Source organism: Heptranchias perlo, unplaced genomic scaffold, assembly GCF_035084215.1.
Source record: "Heptranchias perlo isolate sHepPer1 unplaced genomic scaffold, sHepPer1.hap1 HAP1_SCAFFOLD_1302, whole genome shotgun sequence".
Taxonomy (NCBI): domain Eukaryota; kingdom Metazoa; phylum Chordata; class Chondrichthyes; order Hexanchiformes; family Hexanchidae; genus Heptranchias; species Heptranchias perlo.
In genome coordinates, this window is record NW_027138540.1 from 5,001 (window position 1) to 12,500 (window position 7,500).

Sequence of the window (7,500 nt, forward strand, 5' to 3'; positions counted from 1 at the left end):
CCGTCGGACTTCCGAAGGGGTTCCCTCGACCGACTGACTTCCGAACTCCTTTCTGGGCTTAAACGGGTGGAATTCGGACCCTCTCGCAAGGGAGCCGAAGCCCGCCAGCCCCGGGAGGCCTCGGGGCCGCCGTTTTCAAGCCCGACCAAAAAACCCGAAAAATGGGGAAAAATGGAAAAATTCCCACTCCCAAAAGGCTTAAAAGTCGGTTGGGCGGCAGCCCGGGTCGGTCTCTGCAGACCTGGAGGCGCTGGACACAAGTCTGGTAAACAGGCTAAGTCTCGACATGCCACCTCTTACTATCCTTGCAGGTACCCCGCCAATCCCCCCGGAACCGGCTGGCAATTGGCGAATCAGCGGGACGAATTTGAATTCGTGACCGACTTTCTGACACCGAATCGCCGCAAACGCGTTTCGATTTTTCGGCTTCGGTACCTCCCATCAGACTTTGACTGGCCATATCTCCGGACTCACGTGTCGCAGCCGGGACCTTCAGGCACCGTTCGACGCGTCTACCCCTGCCCCGTCGAATGGCGCCCCTCGCGGTGTGGTCCGATTTCCGCATTTTGGTCAGATTTGCCTCCAAAATTTTCAGATTGAGTTGACGAATGCCCCCTACGGGGTAACCTCTTGCCCTTTCGGACCTGGTCCCTGTGACTTAATTTCCGCCTTTTGCTCAATCGTTTCCCCATTTATAATTAATTTTAAAAATCTGGTTACTCAGTTCTGGTTTACCAGTTCCCTCTTCGGACTTAGTTTTTGGTTAATCATTTCCGGTTCACCAGTTCCCGTTTTGGACTTAGTCTCTGCGGGCCGTTTCTCATCTTTTGGTTCATCAGTTCCCCTCTTTTAATAATTTTTTGGCTGCTTTCGTTTGATCATTTCCCTGCCTTCTGGGTAACTTTTCCACCTTAGGACTTCATCGCCGCACATTGTTTTCGACTTCTGGTTGATCATTTCACCCCTTTTAATCATTTTTGTAACTTTTGGTTAACCATTTCACCCAGCTTCTGGTTAACCATTTCCCCTTTGGGACTTAGTCTGTGAGCATTCTTTTGGGATTCTGGTTAACCATTTGCCAATTTTTAAAAAATGTTGCCACTTTTGTTTAATGCTTTCTGGTCAACCTTTCCCTCTTTCAGACTTCACCGCGGCACATTGCTTCAGCCTCCTGGTTAATCATTTCACCCCTTTTAATCATTTTTGCAACTTTTGGTTAACCATTTCCCCCAGCTTCTGGTTAACCATTTCCCCTTTGGACTTGGTCTCTGAGCATTCTTTTGGGATTCTGGTTAATCATTTGCCAATTTTTAAAAAATGTTGCCACTTTTGTTTAATGCTTTCTGGTCAACCTTTCCCTCTTTCAGACTTCACCGCGGCACATTGCTTCAGCCTCCTGGTTAATCATTTCACCCCTTTTAATCATTTTTGCAACTTTTGGTTAACCATTTCCCCCAGCTTCTGGTTAACCATTTCCCCTTTGGGACTTGGTCTCTGAGCATTCTTTTGGGATTCTGGTTAATCATTTGCCACTTTTTTAAAAATGTTGCCACTTTTGTTTAATGCTTTCTGGTCAACCTTTCCCTCTTTCAGACTTCACCGCGGCACATTGCTTCAGCCTCCTGGTTAATCATTTCACCCCTTTTAATCATTTTTGCAACTTTTGGTTAACCATTTCCCCCAGCTTCTGGTTAACCATTTCCCCCTTTGGGACTTAGTCTCTGAGCATTCTTTTGGGATTCTGGTTAATCATTTGCCAATTTTTTAAAAATGTTGCCACTTTTGTTTAATGCTTTCTGGTCAACCTTTCCCTCTTTCAGACTTCACCGCGGCACATTGCTTTAGCCTCCTGGTTAATCATTTCACCCCTTTTAATCATTTTTGCAACTTTTGGTTAACCATTTCCCCCAGCTTCTGGTTAACCATTTCCCCTTTGGGACTTAGTCTCTGAGCATTCTTTTGGGATTCTGGTTAATCATTTGCCACTTTTTTAAAAATGTTGCCGCTTTTGTTTAATGCTTTCCCTGCTTTGTGGTCAACCTTTTCCCCTTTAGGACTTCACCGCGGCACATTGCTTCAGCCTCCTGGTTAATCATTTCACCCCTTTTAATCATTTTTGCAACTTTTGGTTAACCATTTCCCCCAGCTTCTGGTTAACCATTTCCCCTTTGGGACTTGGTCTCTGAGCATTCTTTTGGGATTCTGGTTAATCATTTGCCACTTTTTAAAAAATGTTGCCGCTTTTGTTTAATGCTTTCCCTGCTTTCTGGTCAACCTTTTCCCCTTTAGGACTTCACCGCAGCACATTGCTTTAGCCTCCTGGTTAATCATTTCACCCCTTTTAATCATTTTTGCAACTTTTGGTTAACCATTTCCCCCAGCTTCTGGTTAACCATTTCCCCTTTGGGACTTAGTCTCTGAGCATTCTTTTGGGATTCTGGTTAACCATTTGCCAATTTTTTAAAATGTTGCCACTTTTGTTTAATGCTTTCTGGTCAACCTTTCCCTCTTTCAGACTTCACCGCCGCACATAATTTTCGACTTCTGGTTGATCATTTCACCCCTTTTAATCATTTTTGCAACTTTTGGTTAACCATTTCCCCCAGCTTCTGGTTAACCATTTCCCCTTTGGGACTTAGTCCCTGAGCATTCTTTTGGGATTCTGGTTAATCATTTGCCACTTTTTTAAAAATTTTGCCGCTTTTGTTTAATCGTTTCCCTGCTATGTGGTCAACCTTTTCCCCTTTCAGACTTCATCGCCGCGCATTGTTGTCGACTTCTGGTTAATCATTTTTCCCCTTTAAATCTTTTTTTGCCACTTTTGGTTAACCATTTCACCCAGCTTCTGGTTAACCATTTTGCCCCATTTTACTGAATTTTTCCGCTTTGGTTTAATCATTTCCTGCTTTCTTGTCAACCTTTTCCCCTTTTGGACTTCGCCGCCGCACTTTGCTTTTGCCTTCTGGTTAAACATTTCTCCCCTTTTAATCCTTTTTCCCACTTTTGGTTCACCAGTTCACCCAGCTTCTGGTTCACCATTTCCCCTTTGGGACTTAAGTCTCTGAGCATTCTTTTGGGATTCTGGTTAACCATTTGCCACTTTTTAAAAAATGTTGCTGCTTTTGTTTAATGCTTTCCCTGCTTTCTGGTCAACCTTTTCCTCTTTCCGACTTCATCGCCGCACCTTGTTTACGACATCCGGTTAAACATTTCTCCCCTTTCAATCCTTTTTGCCACTTTTGGTTAAGCAGTTCAACCAGCTTCTGGTTAACCATTTGCCCCTTCTTACTGAATTTTTCTGCTTTTGTTTAATCATTTCCCTGCTTTATGGTCAACCTTTTCCCCTTTAGGACTTCGGCCGCCGCACTTTGCTTTCGCCTTCTGGTTAATCATTTCACAACATTTTAATCCTTTTTCCCACTTTTGGTTAAACAGTTCACCCAGCTTCTGGTTAACCATTTGCCCCTTTGGGACTTAAGTCTCTGAGCATTATTTTGGGATTCTGGTTAAACCATTTGCCACTTTTTAAAAAATGTTGCCGCTTTTGTTTAATCGTTTCCCTGCTTTCTGGTCAACCTTTTCTCCTTTAGGACTTCGCCGCCGCACTTTGCTTTCGCCTTCTGGTTAATCATTTCACCCCTTTTAATCCTTTTTCCCACTTTTGGTTAAACAGTTCACCCAGCTTCTGGTTAACCATTTGCCCCTTTGGGACTTAAGTCTCTGAGCATTCTTTTGGGATTCTGGTTCACCATTTGTCCCTTTTTAAAAGATATTGCTGCTTCTGTTTAATCCTTTCCCTGCTTTGCGGTCAACCTTTTCCTCTTTCAGACTTCATCGCCGCGCATTGTTTTCGACATCTGGTTCAACATTTCTCCCTTTTAATCCTCTTTCCCACTTTTGGTTAAGCAGTTCACCCAACTTCTGGTTAACCATTTGCCCCTTTTTACTGAATTTTTCTGCTTTGGTTTAATCATTTCCCTGCTTTATGGTCAACCTTTTCCCCTTTAGGACTTTGACGCGGCACATTGCTTTCGCCTTCTGGTTAATCATTTCACCCCTTTTAATCCTTTTTCCCACTTTTGGTTAAACAGTTCACCCAGCTACTGGTTAACCATTTCCCCTTTGGCACTTAAGTCTCTGAGCATTCTTTTGGGATTCTGGTAAACCATTTGTCCCTTTTTAAAAAATGCTGCTGCTTTTGTTTAATGCTTGCCCTGCTTTGCGGTCGATCATTTCACCCCTTTTAATCCATTTTTGCCACTTTGGGTTAAACAGTTCACACAACTTCTGGTTCACCATTTCACATTTCGGAACTTTTATTCCCACCATTACTTTGGGCTTCTGGTCATCATTTCACGCTGTTTTACAAATCTTTGCCGCTTCACTTTTAATCCACAAACCGTGGCTCGCTTTCGGGTGGGGGGGGGGGGTAGCGGGTTTGGGCCGGGCACTCGACATCCCGGTGTGCGACCGGGTTCGTTCTGGTACCGCTCGGTGCCCCTCGTCCTGCTCTTGCCGCGGGAAGCAAACCAGACGACCGTCGGTCTCACGCCCGAGGGGAGAGGAGGCGGAAAGCGGTTTGCAGCCTTTCGCTGTACCTCCGGCGGGCAGCGCCGCACCTCCGAGTGCTCGGTACCGTTCGCTGCGCCTCGTCCGGCCGCACGCAGCGAGCCAAACCCGGAGGAAATCGGCCTGTGCCTTCTCGAGATATGGGCCTCCGGGTGGGACGGACAAACCGGGGCCCCCGAGCTCGCTTTCGGCGGCCCGGCACTCGACTTCCCGGTGTCCGAACGTGATCCTTCCGGTACCCTTCGGTGCCCCTTGCCCGACTCCAGCTCCCGTGCTGAAGCGGAGTCGGTCGGCCTGACGGCCGCCGAGTTAGCCAGCGGAAAGCGGTGCGCAGCCTTTCGCTTGCAGCTCCGGCGGGCAGCGCCGCACCTCCGGCTGCTCAGTGCCGTCCGCTGCTCCCCTTCCGGCTGCACGCAGCGAACCATACCCGGAGGAAATCGGCCTCGGCCTTCCGGAGATATGGGCCTGCGAGTGGGACCAATAAATCGGTGCACATTTCCGGCTCGGTTTCCGGCCTCGGCACTATCAGTTCACGCCGTCCGACCGACGTCGTTCTGGCACGGTTCCGTTGCTCCTTGATCCGGTCCAGCCACGGTAATCAGCCGAAGATGGTGGGGGGGGGACACATTGCCCGCCGAGTTAGCCGGAGGAAATCGGCCTCGGACTTCCTCAGATATCAGCCTCCGGGTGGGACAGACAAACCGGGGACCCGAGCACGCTTTCGGCGGCCCGCTGGTCGACTTCCCGGTGTGCGACCGGGTTCGTTCCGGTACCGTTCGCTGCCCCTCGTCCTGCTCTAGCCGCGGAGACAAACCCGACGACCGTCGGTCTCACGCCCGCGGAGGGAGGTGGCGGAAAGTGGTTTGCAGCCTTTCGCTGTACCTCCGGCGGGCAGCGCCCGACCTCCGAGTGCTCGGTACCGTCCGCTGCGCCTGGTCCTGCCGCACACAACGAGCCATACCCGGTGGAAATCGGCCTGTGCCTTCCAGAGATATGGGCCTCCGGGTGGGACGGACAAACCGGGGCCCCGTGCTCGCTTTCGGCGGCCCGCTAGTCGACTTCCCGGTGTGCGACCGGGTTCCTTCCGGTACCGTTCGCTGCCCCTCGTCCTGCTCTAGCCGCGGAAACAAACCCGACGACCGTCGGTCTCACGCCCGCGGAGGGAGGCGGCGGAAAGTGGTTTGCAGCCTTTCGCTGTACCTCCGGCGGGCAGCGCCCGACCTCCGAGTGCTCGGTACCGTCCGCTGCGCCTGGTCCGGCCGCACGCAACGAGCCATACCCGGAGGAAATCGGCCTGTGCCTTCCGGAGATATGGGCCTCCGGGTGGGACGGACAAACCGGGGGCCCCGAGCGGTGGCACCCTGCTCGCTTTCGGCGGCCCGGCACTCGACTTCCCGGTGTGCGAACGTCATCGTTCCGGTACCCTTCGGTGCCCCTTGCCCCACTCTAGCTCCGGTGCTAAAGCGGAGTCGGTCGGTCTCACGGACGCCGAGTTAGCAGGCGGAAAGGGGGTGCGCAGCCTTTCGCTGTCACTCCGGCGGGGCAGCACCGCACCTCCGAGTGCTCGGTACCGAACGCTGCGCCTCCTCCTGCCGCACGCAACGAGCCATACCCGGAGGAAATCGGCCTCGGCGTTCCGGAGTTATCCGCCTCCGAGTGGGCCTGACCAAGCGGGGTGAACTGGAAATCATTAACCAACGTACTTCCATGTTTTCACCCGCAGAGGGCAGCACTCTCTTCTCCGTTTTAAAACTGGGCCGACCCGGCTCCGTTTCGAGACCCGGCACTCGACTTCCCGGTGTGCGACCGGGTTCGTTCCGGTACCGTTCGCTGCCCCTCGTCCTGCTCTAGCCGCGGAACTAAACCCGACGACCGTCGGTCTCACGCCCGCGGAGGGAGGCGGCGGAAAGTGGTTTGCAGCCTTTCGCTGTACCTCCGGCGGGCAGCGCCCGACCTCCGAGTGCTCGGTACCGTCCGCTGCGCCTGGTCCGGCCGCACACAACGAGCCATACCCGGAGGAAATCGGCCTGTGCCTTCCGGAGATATGGGCCTCCGGGTGGGACGGACAAACCGGGGCCCCGAGCGGTGGCACCCTGCTCGCTTTCGGCGGCCCGGCACTCGACTTCCCGGTGTGCGAACGTCATCGTTCCGGTACCCTTCGGTGCCCCTTGCCCCACTCTAGCTCCGGTGCTAAAGCGGAGTCGGTCGGTCTCACGGACGCCGAGTTAGCAGGCGGAAAGGGGTGCGCAGCCTTTCGCTGTCACTCCGGCGGGCAGCACCGCACCTCCGAGTGCTCGGTACCGAACGCTGCGCCTCCCTCCTGCCGCACGCAACGAGCCATACCCGGAGGAAATCGGCCTCGGCGTTCCGGAGTTATCCGCCTCCGAGTGGGCCTGACCAAGCGGGGTGAACTGGAAATCATTAACCAACGTACTTCCATGTTTTCACCCGCAGAGGGCAGCACTCTCTTCTCCGTTTTAAACTGGGCCGACCCGGCTCCGTTTCGAGACCCGGCACTCGACTTCCCGGTGTGCGACCGGGTTCGTTCCGGTACCGTTCGCTGCCCCTCGTCCTGCTCTAGCCGCGGAACTAAACCCGACGACCGTCGGTCTCACGCCCGCGGAGGGAGGCGGCGGAAAGTGGTTTGCAGCCTTTCGCTGTACCTCCGGCGGGCAGCGCCCGACCTCCGAGTGCTCGGTACCGTCCGCTGCGCCTGGTCCGGCCGCACACAACGAGCCATACCCGGTGGAAATCGGCCTGTGCCTTCCGGAGATATGGGCCTCCGGGTGGGACGGACAAACCGGGGCCCCGAGCTCGCTTTCGGCGGCCCGCTAGTCGACTTCCCGGTGTGCGAACGTCATCCTTCCGGTACTCAACCGTGCCCCTTGCCCCACTCTAGCTCCGGCGGGTAAAGCGGAGTCGGTCGGTCTC